At 45.8% G+C, this 21,681-nt stretch overlaps 1 pseudogene; it reads left to right on the top strand.

Moving 5' to 3' along the window:
* Positions 1-17,517: 17,517 nt before the first annotated feature.
* On the top strand, positions 17,518-18,037 carry LOC116886660 (annotated as a pseudogene).
* Positions 18,038-21,681: the final 3,644 nt, after the last annotated feature.

The following is a 21,681-nucleotide window of genomic DNA, read 5'->3' as shown; positions in this document are numbered from 1 at the left end:
TGGTAATTCTTTTTCTGATCTTGGCCCCAGCTCATAACAGACTACTTGGGACTTTCTAATTCTCAGAGTTTGGGGACAAACAAGCAAGTGCCAGTCAGCCACGGGCAGGAGAGGGGGGCCCGTGCCTCGTGATTATCCGTAACTCTGATGACCTCTAATCACACTCATGCTGAAAAGGGTCCAGAACAATCTATTGCTTACAGAAACGTGTCACGGGTAATAGAGTTCAGTCTTCCGCCATTAGCTCTGGGCACTGTGTGGCAGGAGTTCTGGAGGCTGGGGAGGCCGAGACAGGAGATCCCTTAGGCCTAGAAGCAAAGGAGGAACACACACACACACACACACACTTCACACTCACATGCACACACTTACACATACCAGACACACACACTCACAACATACACATACATATATTCACACCAGATGCATACGCACTCATACACACACCAGACACACATACACATACTACATACTCACACACTCATACAACACACAGAGACTCACCCAACACATATACTCCCACAAACCACACACAACATACATACACAATACACATACAACACACTCACACACAATACACACAACACACTCACACAACACAGACATACAGACACACCAAACTTCCCACTAATCAAACGCAGTCCTTTCCTCAAATACCTAAAAAGGCACGATTTCTTTATACGGATGATTGGTTTGGTTTAGGGATTGGCTTGTTTCCTTCTCCATACCCAATTTTTTTTCCCTCCTCCTCCTCCTCCTCCTCCTCCTCCTCCTCCTCCTCCTCCTCCTCCTCCTCCTCCTCTTCTCTTCTCCTCCTTCCTCCTCCTCTTTTTGTTATTGTAGTCATCAAAGGTCTGTGTGTGTGTGCGCATGCGCGCACATGAATATCACAGAGCAAATATGGAGATCAGAGAACAAAGTCTGCTCTGTCCTTCCCCTGTTGGGAACCGAGGATTGCATTCAGGCTATTCGGCTTTGGCTGCAATGCCATCCCACCAGTCCTCCAGCCCATATTTTCTATAGCAACAACTTTCTTTTAAAATCAGGGAGGGCATGGTGCACGTGTTTGAAATTGTAGCACTGAGGAAACAAAACTATGCAGATCCCAGGGGCCTGGACTACCTGCCTTCGGAGAACTGACCTGCTTGTCGGATGGTTACGCTAGTCCTGGGTCCCTGTCTACTCAAATAAACTGATTTAATCTAAAAATAAAAGTGAGGGACTCTGAGGAACCACACCCGTCTCTATCCTCCGTGCACATGAAAAAGAAAACAAAGAAAGAAACAAAGAAGGAAATCAGTCAAAGATGGGGATACCTCCAATCTGCAGAACTGAAGTGGGCCCGGCTGCGGCTCAAGCCTGCCAGGGCACGGCGAAGCCTGCCACGTCCTCACACGCCAGGGGCGGCTTGCTTTCTCTCCTACAGAGATAATGGGCTTTTCAGCACTTTTACCAAATTACTGACAGAAGGACCTATTTCCCCTTCCCGTGAAAGCAACCGATAGTGACAGAAGCAAGAATCGCTTTAACCACTAAATGATACAGCGCAGAGGACGAAGGGTTACATGAAACTCCCACAGAATTCCACTGCAAAGGCCCCCCCAAACTTTGTACAAATGGCTGACAAAAGTACCTGACCCGAACTTCTCCTTCCTGGATCTTTTCATGTTTCTGCCTCAGTATACACCTTACACTCACAATATTTTTCTCTCTTAAAAAAAATTTTTTTATTTTTTTAATTGTGTATATCTGTATGTGTCTGTGCTTTTTGTTTGAGAGATCATAAAGTTGGAAGGGTAAAGGAGGATCTGGGAGGAGTTAGGGGAATGGAAATATAATTTAAATATTTTGGAAAAAAAACTTAAATAAGACAGGTGTAGGGGCGCGTGCCTTTGATCTTGGAGGCAGGTGGATCTCTCTGAGTTTGAGGCCAGCCTGGTCTACGTAGTGAGTTCCAGAACAGCCAGGGATATGTAGAGAGACTGTCTCCAGTAAAAATAAAAATAAAATAAAGGTTTAAATACATTTTAAAATAGTAATTTTACTTTTTAACTATGCATGTCTGCATTTTTTCCCCTGCATTTGGGTATGTCCGTGTAAGTAATCAAGGGGGTCAGAAGAGAGCACTAAATGTCCAGGGTTATGAACCACCCTACACGGGTGCTAGGAACTAGACCCCAGTCCTCTGCAAGAGCGATAAGTGCTCTTAACTGCAGAGCCATCGTTGCAGCCTGATGTGCCCCCCACCCCCGTATATTATTTTTCATTAGCATTGCAATTAAGAAGCATAGCTAATTGTTGTGGAATTATAAAATATTAAAAGGTCTCTTTTTTGAGAATGGATCAACCATAAAACTGGTTCAGTTAGGAATAACATCCCTGTTTTAACATTGGTATACATATTACCATACGAATTACCCCTTGCTACAATGACTACAGTGTCTAGTTCCAAATTATCATCATTTTTCCCTGGTCATCTTTGTGCCCAGGTCACAGCCATGCACAAGTAGACGCTTAGCAAATGCTATTGGGTGATGGGTGTGCTCAATTATGGAATATTCAAAACTGCCCTGTTTTTAAGTCTCTCAAAGAGCAAAACTATTGTAACCTTTATGTACACATTAGCTCAACACCTGACCAGTTCATCTGAGACGCACACAAATGTGCAATCAAAGCCCAGAAAACAGATGAAAAATATCTCCCCTGTCATGAATCAACCTGTCTCCTCAGAACACAAAACACAAAGGCAACATCCAATAGGAAGTGAATTAAAAGACGGTGTCCTGAAACTCACCACACTTACCTGCATCGAAACTTAGACAAGCTTCAAAATCCAAATCCTAGGATAATTGCTGGGCAAAGGAGAAGAACCCACATTATTTAAGGGGATCTTCCAGCTCTGCCAAGGTGGAAGATAGCACACACAGATGCATGCACATGCATGTCTAAGTGTGTGAGTGTGTGAACGCCTGCACATACACATTATTCATAGTAAACCAAGAATTAGAGTTATAACTATGTTGCCAGGCAAATCTCATAATTGCTATTCCTGGCTAAGTATTCTAAGTGTTCCCTCAGCATTTTCACAGTCACAGTTTATCATGAAGCAGGAACGGGGTAGTGACCTGCCACCATTGTCGCCTGGTGTGCCCAACCGGGAGAATGGGGAACGGGGGATATGTGTGTTGCCTTAAAACAAAAGAATTCATTTCATCGCTCGCCTTTAACCGCTGGACAAAATGGCTTCTGGTGTGGAACTGTGTGATAAATGTACCCCCCTCCAGTTCTTTATTGCCTCTGTAAATCACAGGACTGACAGCAGTTAATAAGAAAAGCTTTTGAGTGGTTTTGAAGTTTGGCTTTGTACAAATAAAGTCTCATATTAAAGATTTCGCTAGTCTTCAAGGTGTACAAAAAGCAGTGTGCACAGCCTTTCCGAGCTTTTAAACACAGGTCTCCCTTTTTTTTCTTTTTCCTTCAGATTTTTGTACTTTGGGGAGGAAAAAGAAAGAAAGAAACCCTTCCAGACACACACGTTGGAAAAACACAAACAAATTCAAGTTTAAACGGCTCCCTGTGCTTGGGGTGTTATGGCTGCAACCGAAATGACAAATTCAGATTTCATAATCTGAATCTTCAACTAAATACCAGGAAAGATATGTGGAAAAGAGGTTGTTACGAGAGATTTATTAGTACGTGTCTGGACATAATTGTACCTTTGCCTCATTTAGCCAAAGCAAACTTTGGGTTCAGTGTCTAGATGGACAACTCTAAATCCTGCTGAATTGATCAGCTTCGGAGTCCCGGGTGCCGGGATTCTGAAAGCATATTTCAGAGCATAATTGACAGTAAGGGGAGTGGAGTGGGTCCTTCCTCCGTGAGTGGTCCCTTTATCCATGCAGCTCCGGATGCCGTCCCCAGCAAGCGTACGGACTCCTAAAGGGCAGATTCTATTATCTGAGAGGTCCTAGAGACAGAGCTGAGACACAAAAGGCAAACCACGTCTTTCCCTGATTATCGCCAAATCCTTCGTGGAGCCCCAAACAGGACCAGACTCATTCTTCTCGAAAGACTGCACTCACGTAATAGTGCACAGACATACAATTTTTCTTAATGCATTTTTGCATAGCAGAGAACCGAAGAGCTTGGAACCCACGTGCACAGCTGGGCAACTGTCTGAACGGTAGAAACTGGAGAGCTTACAATCTGGGTTCTCTGTTGCTTTCTTCTTGTTAAACATCAAGTCCCAGAGGCAAGGGGCTTGCTAGCTTTACTGAGGGGTAAGGAGGGAGTATGTATCTATGCACACATCCATGTATATATATGCAGGTACATGCATGCACACTGTGCATACATACATGTAGAAGCAACATTTCAGAACAACACACCTCCAGACCCCCTCTTTGACAATAGGATCTCATTAAATGGAATTCTTACTGAAGTGAATTATGTCTAACGTTCCAGGTTGGTTTTTGCTCTCTTTCTGTGGTTTGCCTTGCTCCGGTCTAACTCTAAGCAATGCTTTCCAAATCCATCTTCCTTAACCCATCATCTAATGTGACTAAGAATAAACAGGCAGCCATATTCTGCTAGACCTCTCTATGGAGAGTTCTGACCTCAGTAGACTGGGACTGGAGTCACCTTAGGCTCTCGACAGGACAGGAGCCCCGGTGGCTCAAATCGGTGTTGATTCTTGTCATCTGGCTTCTCTACCTTCACCACAGAGGTGACTGGTCATCCGAGTTCCAGATCAGCATGTGTGCCATGCACGCCATGAAACTCTAGATATTCCTTTAACAGGAAGGGTCACTCTCCACCTGAATTGTTGCCAAGAATGTCCTTGACTCTCTAATGGAGACCATTAATAAAAACATGCCAGGGTCTCAGACGAAACAGGGCATGTAAGGAAGATATCAGGTCTCCCTAAGTGAAGGCAGGTGAAATGTCCAACACACACACACACACACACACACACACACACACACTTTTCATAGACAGCACACTTGGCATTCAAGAACCTAAGAAAGGCAAGTGGGGTGACACCTGCAATCCCAGAATTTGAAAAGCCTAGAGGCAGGAGGATCAAAAGTTCCCAGGCCAGTCTCAGCTCCATAGAGAACTGGCTGCTCTGGGCGAGCCTGTCTCAAGAACGTCTTTTTAATTTAAAAAATAAAAAACTGAGAGCAAACAAAAGCAAACCATGATAAGACATGAACAGGCCCTGGGATCTATGAGTGTGCACTCATATGGATTTAGAACAACAAAACCCACATCCAAAAAGGACCAGAAGGGGCTGGGAGGCCGCCTGGCCCAGCAGTGAAGAGCAGGCTCTGCTTTCTGCGAGGAACCCAAACGCAATTATCAGCATTCACATCTGGACACACACACACACACACACACACACACACACACACACACACGCACGCAGACCTTGAAATGAAACAAAAGGAAAGACAGAGCACAAATCCCAGTGTTGGTACTCTTCCTTTGTGACATTGCAAATGCCATGTCAGAGTCTCTTTAAATCCATCTTATAGGTTCTGTGCGTGACGAGGTTTGTGAAGCACTTGCAGGGGAGCCTATGATTTACATTAACCCTTGACTTGTTCAAGCACACGCCAGGAAGAGTGGTTTTCAGGCATTCTTTCATTCAGTCCTCGCAGTGGGGTGAGTGGGACTGATGTAAAAGAAATGTAGCCAGGAAACATTCTAAAAGAGACTCCCATCCCAAAGGGTCGGGGTAGGGAGAGATGGACCATGAAATGCAGCCAGAAAAGGAAAAAGAAAAAAGAAAAGACAGCATGGGCAGCACTCACTCTTCCCTGTGGAGGGTCCGTGTTGGGCATCTGCCAAGCCCAGGTAGCATTGCATGCGAGTCAGAACAGGGTTCATCAAGGAAGTCCTTTCTATTCCTTGCCTTTCCTCCATCCCTCCCGGAAACTCCCACCATAAGGATAATACAGTCAGGGGAGAGAAGTACATCGGGCAGAGGGAAGCAGCAACCATTGGTCCCCACCTCTGCCACAGGCTTCTGCTACTTAAGCCATGCCAATCTGGAGAAGGCTAACTTGTACTTCAGGAGGGCGTTAGAAGGTTACACAAGTTCGGTTTTTATTAGTGAAACCAAGTCATTCTTATGACAAACGTAACCAGTATAGTTTATAAGTCTGAGACAAGATAGAAAAGCTAAGCATGTGCCTGACACAGCACCCCAACATTGGCCCACAGAGCAGGCTAGCTTTGCACCCCACAGTTCCTCTGTGTAAGCTACCACCACCTATAACCTAAAATACCACTGGAGAATCCTAGGAAACCAGCACACGAAAAGGGAGAGGAGGAGGAGCAGGGTCAACGGCCAAATCAGGGAGCAAATCTGAAAACACCCACTGCTCAACTTAAGAGATGAGCATCTCAGGGGACACAGGATCCTCTATGCATGAAAACTGTGACAACTCCCCAGAGTCAAACGTGGTTCAGCTATCACGCGTCAGAATTACCCATTCAATCTGGGAACATTGGGCAAAGGAAGAAAAATCGAGCAAGCTGGGGGGCTGAAGGGATGGCTTAGCAATTAAATGCACTTACTGCTCTTGCAAGGGACCCAGATTCGGTTCCCAGCACCCACATCGGGTAGTTCACAACCATCTGTAACTCCAGATCCAGGATCTCCATGTTCTCTGGCCTCTGCAGGTACTCTCTGCGGGTACTCTCCTCTGAGGGTACTCTCCTCTGCGGGTACCCTCCTCTGCGGGTACTCTCTGCGGATACTCTCTGCGGGTACCCTCTGCGGGTACTCTCTGCGGGTACTCTCTGCGGGTACCCTCTGCGGGTACTCTCTGCGGGTACTCTCTGCGGATACTCTCTGCGGGTACTCTCTGCGAGCACTCTCTGCGGGTACTCTCTGCGGATACTCTCTGCGGGTACCCTCTGCGGATACCCTCTGCGGGTACTCTCCTCTGCGGGTACTCTCTGCGGGTACTCTCTGCACTCTCTGCGGGTACTCTCTGCGGGTACTCTCTGCGAGCACTCTCTGCGGGCTGCGGATACTCTCTGCGGGTACTCTCTGCGGGTACTCTCTGCGGGTACCCTCTGCGGGTACTCTCCTCTGCGGGTACCCTCTGCGGGTACTCTCTGCAGGCACTCTCTGCGGGTACTCTCTGCGGGTACTCTCTGCAGGCACTCTCTGCGGGTACCCTCTGCGGGTACTCTCCTCTGCGGGTACTCTCTGCAGGTACTCTCTGCAGGCACTCTCTGCGGGTACTCTCTGCAGGTACTCTCACGCACATAGAGTGCATGACCAATACAGACGCCGACATGCACACAAATTAAAAACAAACAAACAAATATGAGTAAACTGAACTACTTCATTTAAGTTATTTTGATTTGGATTCTTTGGAACTCCCTTTGTTTCTGACCCCTGCCCCTTATGAGTGCGTTCACTCAAGCACACACACGCGCGCGCACACACATGCACACACTATGTAATTATAGCATGCCAGGCAAGCACCAACACATTTCTTCATTTCATTTCTCATGGATCCAACCAAAAGTAAGAATAAAAGTTGTGGATCTTGGCCAATCCAGAAGTTCCTACAGTTTTTTTTTTTAACCTGGGTGAAATAACATTAATTAATCTGAAATATTGGGTGGGCAGGAAGGAGCTGTGAGCCATGGGGTGTCCAGAGGGGTTTGTAAGATTCTGCATCTTGCTGGGGGGGGGGAGATTTTAGTTTTTTCCTTGATCTTACACACACATGTGTCACAGTGTGTTAAACACTTCCTAACAAAAATGAAAAAGAAACAGAGCAGATAAGATTTTGTTTTTGAGACGCTCCCTTTGACTTCCCCGTAAGCACACGGTGCTGTTTGTGTTGCTGGTCTACTGCAAGCATCGGCCATCGACTGATGTCCGAGGCTCTTTACGGAAGCCACCTCCCCATTCCCTAACCTAGCATCTCCCTGTCCCATGGTTCCCATCCCTATCCCATCCTCCCATGGGCAGGAGCTGTACAGGTCACTTTCAGAGAACCAAGACTTGCTACTCTCTGTATTTGAGACACCTACAAGAATGGTTTGCAGACTCAGTATCTACTCGATGCACTTTAGCACAACATATTTATCCAATTTATGAGTTAATATAGGCTAAACATGCACATTTCAGTCATATCTGGTTTGCGGCCTCCAGTGGATGAATTCCTTCCAGGTGCACTGAACCACACTGACATATTGTAAGCGATACCCACCAGCGTTTAAGCTAGGTTTCTCTCCTGGCCCGTGAATGATTGCCACAACTGAAGACACGAGCTCATTTGAAGGAGTGAAATGAGCTCACCAAACGATCATTTAACAGACCTCGCATAATTATCAATTTCCTCTCGAAGCTAACATTTGCTAAAAGAAAAGGGGGGGCACTCTATTAATAATCAAAACACTTGACTTTCTGGATCCATTCCACTTAATGAGGAGAACTGCGTTCTCCGGTCTTGGGTTACAGCCAGGTGGTCTCTTACCAGGAGTCCTTTTCAACTTCTAATCACAGTTCAACAACTGTGCTCTAAATCGTACACAAGTATTGATATTTGCAGTTAAATGATATCAAATGTCAATGCAATCAGCTTATAAGCAGGCTTATAGAGAGGCTCTGTGCTTCTGCCCCTCTTTGATTAAGCAGTAATGTGGGCCATATCCCCTGCCCCTCTCCCAGCTGATCAGCGCCATAATACCACAAATATAAAGTCGAATGAGCATAAGAAAGAAACGGTGAAAAGGGAAGGAGAAAAAAAAACAATTTGTGAGCGCATCCTTTCCATGTTCTTCCGTGTTATGCAGAGTATCAACATGCTAGAGTCTGGCATGAAAAGCAAAGGAGACTATCACATAGAGAGTCGTTTTAACTCGGGATCACTCGGGATCACAGGAAGCCATTAAGAAAGTGGATCATAGGGGTTGGGGATTTAGCTCAGTGGTAGAGCGCTTGCCTAGGAAGCGCAAGGCCCTGGGTTGGTCCCCAGCTCGAAAAAAAAAAAAAAAAAAAAAAAAAAAAAGTGGATCATTGTCCAGAATGATCCCATCCTGCTATCTGTCCCTCCAACGTCCTGGTTGCTGGGATTTTAAATCTCTCTGGCTGGTTGTAAAAACCACGAGCAACCCAGTAGCGTGACTGGTCCGTGAGAGATCTGCAGGCGCAAGGTCAGTGGGGCTTACCGGTACACTGGCCCACTGCTCCAAACTTTATATCTCTTCTGTCCCTCCGTTATTGCCTGACATGATTTAACAACTGTAATTCCTTATTTAATGATGTCAAAGGTTTTTAGGAAATTGACCGTATTTCACCAACGATATATTTCTTCTTGATTACGGAGTGGTTAAAATGATTTTAAACCAAGACAGCAAAATAAAGCAGTAATAAAATCAATAAAAGGTGCTTAAAACATTCCTTCTATTAGGTAATGGCATTTAAAATATCCGTAGCTTGTAATGGCACTTAGGGTATGCCCAAAAATCAATGAGCTAAATTACTTATTGAACTAGTTAATTTGAACATTGAGTTTTTTATGTATATTGATAAAATGGGCTACAGGATACTGGCAAGTAGCGATACCACGTCCATGGTCAGATGGCGCCCTCTGCTGGAAATACCTGTTAAACAATTTGTTTTCCAGTTGCGGAAGATTAAAAAAAAAAATCTTAAATATATAATTCCAAAACATTACCAAGAAAGCCTACTAAAATTCATCAGAATAGTACAAAATTATTCATCCATACACTCTCTTAAATGGCATCTAAGTTGGGCATGGCAACACACATGTCATCCCTTAGACACTGAAACAAAAAAGTTGAAAGTCAGCCTGAGCCATACACATAGTGAGTCCCTGGCTCCTAAAAAAAAAAGGATCTTTCTTGCAGAATAAGACATTGTACATTCAGTATCAAATAGCAGGTAAAAACCAAACTTTAACTATTTCAATTTTCCCTTCCTAATTTCCTAAATATTATCCTAGGGCTCCAGTATTAAAAATGAGATTCTAAGAGCCTGCACTTCTTCTCTTTGATGTCAGGGTGAAGGAGTTTAAATTTTTAAGGTGAAAGCTTAAGTCTGTGCTCAAGGAAAAGTCTCCATTCTCAGTAGTTTAATTGATCATAATCAAGCTTGAACTGTCTTCGAAAAGGCGGTTTTAAGCAGCTGAGGTATCACCGCAGTAAAGAGCTTCTCGTTCCCGGCCAGGAGCTCTAGAAGACTCCCCTCAGCTATTGCTGCCCCTGTCCCTCTAACATCTTCTGTGTGAAATGCTAAGTGTTGTGAGAAAGACACCTGCTCTGCGCTTCCCCTGCCAAGCCTTACGCCGCCGGTGTGGCGTTCCAAGTCACTCACCTCTTTCAACTCCAGCTACAAAGGAGCTTCAGGAATTAGGATAAAGGGGTTATTTGACAATAACCAAAAATGGTGTATAATCCCCTTAAGAGAATAACCCAAAATATAGCATTTTGGTTTTGAAGGATATGTCCGTCTAGACATCACTCACACTTTTGCACAGGTCAATTGGGTTCAAATAACGGATCTATTTAAAAAAATGTTACATAGTAACAAAGGGAAAGTTGGAGTTTGTGTTTTGATCTTTGTTTAGTTTTAGGGAGCAGGCTCTCGCCCTGTAGTTTATGTGTGAACGCACATTCTACTCCACTCAGTCTCCCAACGGCTGTCATCACAGGGTGCACAACTGTGCCCGAGCTAAAGGGAATGTAATCAGAAAGCTTTCCATGTGTGCATTGAAATTGTATTCTATAAGCATTGGAAAGGGTTTGGTAAGTTTATTTTTGATATATTAGTGTCTATGTGTATGAGTGTGTGTTTGTCTGTATATGTGAGTGTCTGTGTGTATGGTGTGTGTGTGTGTGTGTGTGTGTGTGTGTGTCTGTGTTTGGTGTGTCTATGGTGTCTGTGTGTGGTGTGTCCGTGTGTTTCTGTCTGTGTGTCTGTATGGGATGTGCCTATGTGAATGTCTGCGTGTGTGTCTGCATCTCTGTATGTCTCTGTATAGGTGTCTGTATGTCTCTGTGTGTCTGAGTGTGTCTGTGTGTGTCTTATGTGGTTTGTCTCTGTATGTTTCTGTGTGTGTGTGTGTGTGTGTGTGTGTGTTTGAATGTGTCTCTGTGTGTCTGTGTGTGGTGTATCTGTGTGTCTCTGTGTATGTGTCTGTATATCTAAGCGTGTGTTCCGAGTGTATCTATGTGTGTCTTGCGTGGTTTGTTTCTGTGTGTGGGGGTGGGTGGTGGGTGTGGGTGTGTGCCTGCATTGCACACATTTGGAAGCCAGAGAATCGCTTTGTAGAGCTGGGTCTCTCCTTCCGTTACTTGGGTTCCAAAAATTGAATTCAGATCATCAGGTTTTGTGGCAAGCGTCTCCCTGCTGAACTATGGTTTTACCAGGCCTATTTGATTGCCATTTCACTTTGACAGGCAAGCACGACACCTTAGCTAATTGGATAGTAGCGCGCACAGGTAAAGCCAGCAGTCAGAGAGCTGAAACAGAAGAGTCAAGAGTTCTAGGCCAGCCTGGCTATATAAAAAGACTTGTTGAAAGTCGAGGGAAAGAGGAAGAGATGGGCTTAGTGGTGAGCACCAGCATCTGGAGGTAAGGAAAGTAAGAAGACCACGGTTCCAAGGTTATCTAGCTATAGAATGAATCTGTGGCCAACCTGGGCTACATGAAACATTGCCTTAAGAAAAAAAGAGAGACTGATAGGAAGATAGGAAGGAGAGAAAGGGGAGTAGAAGGCAAATCCTACCCAGTGCGGCACTGCTCAGTCACAGCCACAGTTCTAGGGGAGCCTAGAGACTTCCTACAGGCTGCACTCTGGCCAATGCGCAGCTTAAACCGGAAGTCTGCCAAGCAGCTGGGCCAGGACGCCGAGGCTTACCTCCCTGCTCACACCGATCGTCTCAGTTCTCCTCCTTCTTAGACCCAAGCCATTTGCTCTCTCTTTGGGACTCACTCTTGGTATTATCCAAATTAGTATCTCCTAAACTATAATACCCCACACCCCCAGATAAAGCCGTTTCATGCTTAACAGCCCCGATGTTGGTTATCAGCTTGTAACCGGTGCCCAGACCTTGGCACAACTGACGCCATGTTAGAGGCACCATTCTGACCCGAAACCCCAACACACAGGCCTCAACCCCCGCCAAAACTAGAACAAAGACCTGGCCCATAGTTCCAGGAAAGGCCCTAGGTATACTAACCTCGCTTTTTGACTTCTGTAGTTCTGTTCATATATATATATATATATTCTCCAGGATATGGGGTTTGTGCATAAAAGACAAAGGGCTGTAAGGCTCAGGACAACTTGATTTGGGTGAGTTCCATTGCAGCTGCCGACCGGCAAGACTTCCTTTTCGGCTTTAAGAGTGTCCATGTGTGACTTCCGAGTGCTAACCTCACACCAAGCTGACAGTGCCTCGATGGTCTTGATGAAGCTATGTAAGATAGAGAAGACGAGGTGCAAACTGCAGGGATGGGAATGCAGGGAGTGCGGGGTGACGGGTCAGCACCACAAAATACCAGTGCCTGTTTGTCTTCTGACTGCCATTTCAAACAGAAGAAATTGCTGAAGTTCAGTGGACAATGCACTGGATTCTAATGCTTGACCCATCCAACTCTTGTAGGGAACAAAAAATATGAAGAGGTTATTTTTGACAAGCGTTTCTCCCCTGCAGTACTATATAATTGACAAAATTATATAGTCTTCCAGGATTTGATGTGAGGTTCCAGTACTCAAGTACACACACACACACACACACACACACACACACACACACACACACACACACACTGTAAAAATAGACTGCCACCAATTCATTCACACATCCAATCCTAATTGTGTCTGATGAGTGCATTCCAGAGTCAACCCGTCCCCACCCCCACTCCCTTTGAGATAGGGTCTTAAGCTGGAAATTTAAAACTCGACAGATAGTCCTACAATAGAATACATCATGTGGAAGCTGGACAGGCAAACAGGATGGACAGACAGACAAGGTTTGAAAACTAGTGCTGGTTTTTTTTTTGTTTTTTTTTTTTTTTTTTTTTTTGGTTGGTTGGGTTGGGTTGGGTAGACCAGGCTGGCCTCGAACTCAGACATCTGCTTATCTCTGCCTCCCAAATGCTGGGACTAAAAGCATGCACCACCATGCCCAGCACTAATGTTGAGCTTAGTCTTGGTCAGGAAAACTTCTGTTTGCAAAGAGTGATGGTTACGGGAGGCGCTCACGATGGCTCAAAGCACTGAGAGTAAGTGACTGCTCTGTGCTTAGCCCTGACCAGAACATCTGTGTTACCTCCTCAGAGGCCGAGGGCACATCACAGAAGGAGAAAGACACAGTGTCCTGGAAATGGACGGCTATGCAATGGTAGTGAGTTCGAGGCCAGCTGGGACTACGGTGTGAGATCCCGTCTCTAAAACTAAACGAAATAGTCTAACGAGAGAACTCAGCAGGTAAAGACACCTACTGCCAAACCTGAGGATCTCAGTTCAATCCCTGGGAGTCACACAGTAGCAGAGGGACTGGATCTGACTTCTGCACACATGCTGTGTCGTTTGTGTGCATACATACATGCACACACACAAAATGGGGAAAAAATGCAATAGAAAATGTTTAGGGAAAAACAATAACAAAAAAAAAGTGGGCTCAAGGCTCTCTAGAACATAGATGAGATTAATTTACGGACCCAGAAGGGAGCTCAGCAGCAGAGCGCTCGCCCAGCATGGGCAAAGCCCAAAACGTGAACAGCGGTTCTCGTTTGTTTATTTCATACTAATTTAATGAGTTGTTTTTATTAAAATTGGCACCATGTTTAACAGAAGGAAGAGATAAATTCAAAATAAAGCTCTATCAAGGCCCCAGCTGAAACTGCTCCCAAAGCTGTGCACCCCTGGGTCCTCTTTTCCTGATCTCTGCTGCAGGCCCTCCGTTCGCAGGCTTAGTAGCTCGTTTTAATCACAGCAGCTTCCAACACCGATCTTGAAGGAAAAAGAGCTTTTCAGCTGGGCGGTTTCCGACCGTCTGTGCACCGAGGGCTCTCTGGGCTCCAGCCAAGAGAGGTGAGCTGGGCTTCGCCCTGAGAACCTTGCAGGCCATCGCAGCACAATGCGAAATGACTTTCTAACGTGTGCAAAGCTTCCTGCAGGGAGTCCTATCTCCTGGACATGAACAGAAATTGCTGTAATTTTGTTCAGTTCTCTTTTTTTTCTTAATTTGCAGTTAAATGAAATTTGACAACAACGAGATGAATAACAGCCACATTAGGATCCAAGGCCAACACACTGGGCCTGTACAGAGCCAAAGACAAAACAGAAAAAACAAAAACAAACAAACAACAAAAAAAGAAAAACAGAGAAATCACTTTAACGAATCAAATTTGCTACAACAACCAGCCACTGGAAAGATCAAGATGGTCACCGGTGCAATCTTAGTGGAAAGGATCCTTTAAAAAATACTATTTTCAAAATAAAAATACATCAGGCAAAAAAAATAAATATCTGATAAAGGCAAAAGTATCTGTCACCCTTTTTCTTCTGGGCAACCTAATATAAATACCAGGTAATAAAAATATAAAATTCTTCTTCCCTGTCATAAGATAGAAGGATGGTAACACTCTAACTACGGTTCTATCTACAAGCTCTTAGCATGCTTCTAAAACCACGCTAAGTCCTCAATATCATCATGCCAGAGACCTGTTGCTACGACCTGCACCCATCCCCCCTTCTGAAAACCACACCCTTGCAGCACAGTTGTTAGAATGCTCACCCAGCATGACCATGGACGTAGGTTCAATCCCCCAGCACCACCTACATCAGGCATGGTCATGTTTGCCTGCAGTCCCAGCACCTGGGAAGCAGAGGCAGGAATATTAGGAGTTCGAGGTCACCCTCAGTTACACCTACATAAAACTGTCTCCCAAAAAGAAATGAATAAGGGCCAGAGAGGGGTTGGTGCACAATCATGAAGACCAGAGTTCAAATCCTAGCCCACCCACAAAAACCCAGGCATGGTGGTGAGGTTGTGGGAGATCATAATAACCTCTTCGACTTTTTATGGCTTTTACCCTCTCTCTCCTCACTGGAGTCTGTCTCTGTACTGTTATACCACAGAGATCAGAAAGTTTGGGGAGCCCACTCTTCCCCAAGTAATCAAGACTTCTAGAGACAGAGACCCTAATCCCTCCACCAGGAGGAGCACATAAACAGTTTTAGTGACAGAGAAAGTGGGGAGAGGAAATCACTGGATGGGATATCCTAACCCCAAATAAAATCCCACACTTCCTTATTGCTACTGGTCTCCTCACATCTCTAAGATTTGTCAATAAACTGCACTGAGACATTTCCCTGTCTTGTAATTCCTCTTGTGGGAGGAAAATAGCCCACAAGTTAGCCAGTATTTGTGGGGTGCTCCTAGAACCCTGGTGCTGAGGAAGCTGAGGCAAGAGGCTCTCTGAAGCCCACTGGTCAAACTAGTCTTACCTGATCTGTGAGAGCCAGGCTCAGTGAGACACCCTGTCTCAAAGGGTAGAGAGAGTGGAGAGATGGCTTAGCAGTTAAGAGATACCAACGGGTTGGGGATTTAGCTCAGTGGTAGAGCGCTTGCCTAGCAAGCGCAAGGCCCTGGGTTCGGTCCCCAGCTCCGAAAAAAAAAAAAAAAAGAGATACCAACAACCTCTTGAGGCACCCTTAGTTAGGGTTTACATTACTGTGAAGAGACAACATGACAACATTTAATAAGGACAACATTTAATTGGGAACCTTACAGGTTCAGAGGTTCAGTCCAGTATCATCAAGGCAGGAGAATGGCAGCATCCAGGCAGTTGTGGTGCAGGAGGAGCTGAGAGTTCTACATCTTCATCTGAAGGCTGCTAGGAGAAGACTGGCTCTCATGTGGTTAGGAAGAGGGTCTTGTTGCCAACCCCCATAATGACACACTTCCTCAAACAAGGCCACACCTACTCCAACAAGGCCACACCCACTCCAACAAGGCCACATCCTACTCCAACAAGGCCACACCTACTCCAACAAGGCCACACCTACCCCAACAAGGCCACACCTACTCCAACAAGGCCACACCTACTCCAACAAGGCCATACCTACTCTAACAAGGCCACACCTCCTAATAAGCCACCCACCGGGCCAAGCATATTCAAACCACCACAGGGCATTCCAGGAGAGTCTGAAGCTTTCTCCTCACCTCTGAGGGCATTACACTCAAGTGCACAAACACTCAGATACACACATATACACATCATAGCTTTTAAAACGTTTAATAAAATTATTTTAAAATGGGGGCTGGGCGCGGTGTGGTACATGCCTTTGATCCTATCACTCAGGAGGCAGAAGCAGACGGGAACTCTGTGAGTTCAAGACCAGCCTGGTCTACACAGTGAGTTCCAGGACAGCCAGGGTAACACAGTGAGACCTGTCTCCAATAAAATAAAATAAGATGTGGGGTGGTAGTGCACGCCTTTAATCCCAGCACTCAGGAGGCGGAGGCAGGTGGGCCTCTGTGAGTTCGAGGCCAGTCTGGTCTACAGAGCGAGTTCCAGGACAGCCAGGGCTACACAGAGAAAGTCTTGAAAATAAATGAATGAACAAATAAATTATTTAATTAATTAAATAAATAAAACAAAATAAGATGGAGAGCAATAGACGAGGATCCCTGACTTGATCTCTGGCCTCCACTCAAATGCACCTAACATAAATGTTCACCCATGCACACACTCGTTTTTCCACACAGAAAGAAAGAAGAGGAGAAACTCATCATTATCAGTCAAAGACAACCACTTCGAGCCATTTGATATATTTCCTTTCAGTATTTTTTTTTCCTGAAACGTGTACTATTAAGATTTCGCAGGGGTTGGGAATTTAGCTCAGTGGTAGAGCACTTGCCTAGCAAGCGCAAGGCCCGGGGTTCAGTCCCCAGCTCCGAAAAAAAGAATAAAAAAAAATATATATTTCGCATTAACATTTGAACATTTACACAATATTATTTTTAAGACAAGAACGCTGTGTTTGTGGCATCATTAAGAGCCCCGCCGCTCATCACTGGAAAGCACCATGTGCGGCTAAGCAGGAGCCCTGGGGAGTCGGTTGCAGGCTACCTGAAGGCCAGGCCTGCGATCGATCAATCGCTCAGGTTCCCTCAAACAAAAGACAGGACCTAAAACATTCAGAACCAACCTAAAGATCAGCACGGCTTGCACAAAACTCTTAACCGTGCTAATATGAATTTACCAACACTCCTGGAAAGAATCAAAACCAAAACATAAATGTATTAAAGGTTTCTGAAACCATAGCTATGGATTAAGCCCAGTCAACAAGCACCTATGACTGAGAGATGTGTGCCTACCGCCAGCCTTCCTTGAGATACAGTCTTAGTCTGTTTTCTGTTTCTATCCCAAAACATCAGAGCCTGGGTTCTTTACAAAGAAAAGGGGTCGGCTGGGGCGATGTCTTATGGGTAAGACATGAGGCTATGAATTTAGATCTCCATATAAAAAGGCAGCTGATTTTTCTGAGCCCCGGCGGTGCGTGCCGCGGAGCTTTCTCCAGTCTGCTCTGTCCTGACTCACCGCTGTTCGCTCCTGCTGAGGAACAAGTCGGTCAGGAAGCCGCACCTCAGCCATGGCATTTAAAGACTCCTGTGGAGCCCGAAGTGGCGATTCACCGGATTCGAATCACGCTCACCAGCCACAACGTGAAGTCGCTGGAGAAGGTTTGTGCGGACTTGATCAGAGGCGCCAAGGAGAAGAATCTGAAAGTGAAAGGACTACCCAGACGCTGAGAATCACTACCAGAAAAACACCTTGCGGTGAAGGTTCCAAGACGTGGGATCGTTTCCAGATGAGAGTCCACAAGCGACTCATTGACTTACACAGTCCTTCTGAGATTGTTAAGCGGATTACTTCCAACAGTATTGAGCCAGGAGTGGAGGAGGTTGAAGTCACCATTGCAGATGCCTAAGTCAACTGTTTAAATAAATTGACTTAATTGTTGTTTTTTGTCTTGTTTTTTAAAAAGCCAGCTGATTAATCCAGGGCTGGGAGGCAGAAAGATGAGTCACCCAGGAGTAGCCCAGGAGTAGCCCAGGAGTAGCCCAGGAGTAGCCCAGGAGCAACCAGTCTAACCAATTAGCGAGCTCCAGGTTCAGTGAGAAATGCTATCTCAAAAAATAGAACAGAGGGCCGGAGATGGTTCCGCAGTTTTGAGCACTTGCTGTTCTTGTAGAGGACCTGAGCTCCCAGCACACACATCAGGCCCAATAGACCCGACGCCCTCTGCTAGCCTTCATGGGTAACTGCACGCATGCAGTGCCCATAAGACAAGCAGGCGCATACACAGGAAATAAAAGTAAATCTTTTCAATGGGCGCTGGAGAATGGGTTGGTGATTAAGAGCATTTGTGGAGACTCCTGTTTCAGGGGATCCAATACCCTCTTCTGGCTTCTGGGACACCAGGCATGAATGATCTACACACACACACACACACACACACACACACACACACACACACACACAAACACACACAAATTAAAAAGGAAGGAGAGAGAGAGAGAGAGAGAGAGAGAGAGAGAGAGAGAGAGAGAGAGAGGGGAGAGAGAGGGGAGAGAGAGAGAGAGAGAGGGAGGGAGGGGAGAGGAGAGAGAGAGAGAGAGAGAGAGAGAGAGAGAGGTGCATTGTGCGAGTACTTGAATATAATTATGTAAGTGTGCTGGGGCCCTGGTCCTTGAAAAGATTCCTGAGCTGAGACTTACTGGATGTGCGAGGGATGTAAAAGGCAGAGCAAAAACCCACGCGACTGTACCAGAGCATGAATGAGGGCTCAGTGACGGAACTCCGAGCATGGTTGTTCACAGCGCTGACCCAAAAGCCAAACAATCCTGCTGGAGCGCTGCCCGAGATGCTCCCTCATAGATGGAAGGGTGGGGAGATTCATCGGATCCTCATCTGAGCATTCAGCCACTCCTCCCAGATACCTATAGACAATTCTTCCCTAATTGCACATGGTCTCAGAGATCTCAGGAAAGGGGTAGGGTCTATGGGCTAGGAGAGCCTAGGGAAGGGGTCTCCATCCATGCAACCATAGAGACACCAACATCCATGCTAGGCAAAGACTTTTCCAGGGTGGCTGCTTTGGGGTCACCCATGGTCCTGTCAGTAACCCTTCACCCCAGGCTCTGTAAACAAATAAGCCAAATTAGCTCATTGGTCCCCTCGAGGGGACTCTGGTGAAACTGAACAATTTGGAGAAGGGTTGACAGTACCTAGTCCCCTCCAGGGGAAAACTCTCTCAACATAGGCAGTGCATAAAGAAACTAGAGCAGGCAGGGACCAGAGAGTCACGAAGCTCTTAAAACGGCCACAGCAGCAGCTCCTAGACCGACTAGTGAACTGTGGAAAAGTAGCAGAAAGTCTAGAAGCACTTCCTTGTTTCTTTTTTTTTTTTTTTCTTGAAGACTTATTCATTTATTATATATGAGTACACTGTAGCTGTCTTCAGACACACCAGAACAGGGCACCAGATCTCATTACAGATGATTGTGAGCCACCATGTGGTTGCTGGGATTTGAACTCAGGACCTCTGGAAGAGCAGTCAGTGCTCTTAACCACTGAGCTTTCTCCCCAGTCCTACTTCCATGTTTCTAACAAGGCTACTGGATGAGATTCCAGGTGGGGCTGGCTCAGGCATCCTATGCTATGAAGATCCACCCTTGCCAGGGTCATCACCTCTAGTTGTTTGTGTGCCCTTAGGTGCCCTGTGAGATGTGCCCATGTAGATACAGAGCAATCTAAGATCAGCCAAAGTCTCATCAAGGTGGAAATTTCCCCACCCGCTGGTACTGTCGTTCATCCAGCACACCGAGTACTGGCTGAGGCAAAGCTGAGGAGAAACACTCTCACCCTGTCTACGGCTCGCCGCCCGCACATCCCTTACAACACCTCTTCGTTCTTCATGACTCTACCTGGGACTCGGTAATTCTGTGTATACGTGTTTTCCTTACGTGGCTATCTCTACCACATGCATAACTTGTGCCCAAGGAAGGCAGAGGAGGGTGCCAGAGCACCTGGGACTAGCGATGCCCATGGCTGTGAGCTGTCATGTGGGTGCTGTGAACGGAAGCCAGGTCCTCTGCAAGAGCAAGTGCTGAACTGGACCCCAGCAGGAGAGTTCTTTAAACTACCGGAGGATCCTATAAACTGAGAGCCCCGGCCTAGGCTAGAAATAATAAAAATCGGAAGACAAAATGGCAAGCTGTGTGTGGTGGTCCAGGGCTTTAGCAACAATGCATGAGAGGGGGGAAGCAGGAAGGTCAGAGTTCAAGGTCATCAAAGTCACCAGTCTGGACTCCATGATATGTTCAAAACAACAAAAGGAAACAGAAAACTCTCTCACGACAATGCCTTAGCTTGCAGAGCTATCGCAGAACAGAACAGTTTCTAAACATTTTTCTGGCTCACTTTGTCATGGCCTACACCCTCCTCACAGAGGGATGCCACCCACAAACCCCAGTTAAATGTTTTATATGAGAAAAACAAGAGGCAGGAAGCCCATTAACCGTCTTCCAAAGACAACCTCCATTACAACAGATAACAAGCCCATTATACCATTAGTACAGCCCAGTGCACACAGACACAGTTATGCCCAGAAAGAAGTGCTTTGTACTGCCTTATACTACTAAGGTGTTACTTTTCATTCCTTGGTATTTTCTTGTATACCAATAGGTTTGATTGCTAAGAGATAAGAATGTTTAAATTGCTCTTACTTCGATTATAAGGTAATAGAAAATCTAAAGGATTAGTGCTAAGAAAAATGTGCATCTTTTTAAACAGCTAACCGATACTTTGAGGCACTGTTTTTGTACATACATGTAACTGGTACTTCACTGGACAGTGCCTTCTTCCTGGGTCATAGTTATTATTGTCAATGTGACAAGATCTAGCTGAGTCAACTAGGAGACAAATCTCTGGGCATGTCTGTGAGAGGTTATCTCGGTTAGGGAAGCTTCACCTCGGGCCCCCGACCATTGCATGTGTCCACATCCTGCAGACCTGCTGGCATTGCCAGGCACCAGCCATCCCTCAGTCTCCTGCTGCAACCAAGGCTACAGAGCTGGTGCCTCAAGTAGTCAAACTCCTTGAGTGGGGAAGATGTTTGTTTTCATTTCTGTGCTATGTTGAGTTAGAGAAACATTTCCAGCAGTACTCATGCCTGTGTCTGGTTATCTCTCAGTGTGTTCCTGAAAGAGTTCCCGTTTCCTCACACCGCTTAGCAACCTGGCGATCTGGATTCAGATCTAAGGTTCATGAGGGGCTAAGCTAAGGAGCCACGTCTGGGTGCAAATTCCCACTGTCTCAACAACTGCCATTTTCTCCCCCAAAATCTGAGACTGTATAACTGGGTCAAACCAATCTATCTCTAGGGTAGGTTCATCCTGGGTCTTGTGCAAATGTAGTTCTGAAGAACCTAAATTACCAGGTGTTCCCAAAGATGGGCATCTCTGAAACCGGGCAATAGACACAGACTTGGGCTAGAGGTAAATCTCTTATGGTTACTGCTGTTGCCTTCTTTTCCTCCTCCTCTTCCTCCTCCCCCTCCTCCTCCTCCTGTGCCTCCTCCTCTTCTCCCTCCTCATCATCCT

This window comes from Rattus rattus, chromosome 17 (genome assembly GCF_011064425.1).
Source record: "Rattus rattus isolate New Zealand chromosome 17, Rrattus_CSIRO_v1, whole genome shotgun sequence".
In the NCBI taxonomy this organism is placed as follows: Eukaryota; Metazoa; Chordata; class Mammalia; order Rodentia; family Muridae; genus Rattus; species Rattus rattus.
The sequence above is the reverse complement of the archived record's forward strand: the minus strand, read 5'-3'. Positions and strand labels throughout refer to the sequence as shown.